Source organism: Colobus angolensis, unplaced genomic scaffold (genome assembly GCF_000951035.1).
Source record: "Colobus angolensis palliatus isolate OR3802 unplaced genomic scaffold, Cang.pa_1.0 Scaffold27, whole genome shotgun sequence".
NCBI classification, from domain to species: domain Eukaryota; kingdom Metazoa; phylum Chordata; class Mammalia; order Primates; family Cercopithecidae; genus Colobus; species Colobus angolensis.
Window position 1 is genome coordinate 18,062,151 of NW_012115932.1, and position 1,401 is coordinate 18,063,551.

The 1,401-nt window shown below is 41.0% G+C and overlaps 1 pseudogene; it reads right to left on the reverse strand.

Annotated features, from left to right (window-relative positions):
- Positions 1-219: 219 nt before the first annotated feature.
- Positions 220-1,188, reverse strand: LOC105515888 (annotated as a pseudogene).
- Positions 1,189-1,401: the final 213 nt, after the last annotated feature.

Sequence of the window (1,401 nt, forward strand, 5' to 3'; positions counted from 1 at the left end):
TTGATTTTCTCATCTGTGAGACAAAGATACTAGCAGTACCTATCTCACAAGGTAATCATGATAATTAAATGGCATTAGACATGACACATGGTTAGACTAGTGCTTGGCACATAGCAAGTACTCAGTAATGCTGAGTATTATTATCGTCACTTCAGAGGTTTAGGAAGATTAAGGCACAATGTTTACGCAGTCTCTATTTCTCACTATAAAGCAATTCATCTATTTAGACATACTCTTCCTAGGCAACTTTTAAGTTTTTTCACCATTGCGTAACACTGCTCTATATTTTTCACTTTCAGTCTTGTCTTCAAACATCTTTTTTTTTTTTTTTTTTTTTAGGAGAATCTGTATCACTGTCTCTGTTCCTGCTTCTTTATGCTCTCCAATGAGAAGATCCAATGTGTCTCCCACTTTGACCATTTTGCTTTGCTTCCGCAGTTTTCCCCCATTCAGCCTGAGTTCATCTTTGTAGAATCTGTCTTCCACATTGTTTCTCCCAACATCGAGGCCTCTGCTCAGGAAAACATTGTACTGAAAAGACTGCACTACTTTTTCCAGGTCTTTATAATCTTTGACCATAGTAGGCTCATCCTCAAGCTCCTCTTCCTGCTCACTCATCTCTTTAACAATCACCTTCTTCATCAGAGTCCTCTTCATCTTCCACTTTTTACAGAGACTTTTCATTGGATTTTTTTTGGAGCTTATATTACTTTTGAGTCCTATAGAAAATGGAAAAATCCATCCTGGCTAACACGGTGAAACCCCGTCTCTACTAAAAATATAAAAAAATTAGCCGGGCGTGGTGGCGGGCGCTTGTAGTCCCAGCTACTCGGGAGGCTGAGGCAGGAGAATGGTGTGAACCCGGGAGGTGGAGTTTGCAGTCAGCCGAGATCGTGCCACTGCACTCCAGCCTGGGCAACAGAGCGAGACTCTGCCTCAAAAAAAAAAAAAAAAAGAAAATGGAAAAATATTTTCTGGAGATATTATAAGTCCTGGGAGTCTCAGTGAGAAAATATTATGGAAAAGGGTTTTATAATTTGATGCATTTAACTTAGTACTAGAAAAAATATAAGTATTGAGTCCAGGAGTACAGAGTTTGTGTGAAAGTGTCCCTTGGAGCACACCCAAGAGTCCAAGCCAGGCATCTGGCTTTCTTAAGACACTGGCAAGCAATCTGACACTAGACATAGCCGTGGCACAACCTGTATATTAGGGCCTCTCGTCCCCTGTGGCTATGCTGACTGCAGGCCACCCTCTACCTATTTACAAACTATCAAAATGCCTGGCGCATAGGAAGGCCTATGTAATTATCAATCTGTTAGTGTGTCTGTCTTTTAGTGGACTGTGAGTTCTTCAAGACCTGGAACCGTATTGGAGGTGGATTTAAAATCCCATGTCAAC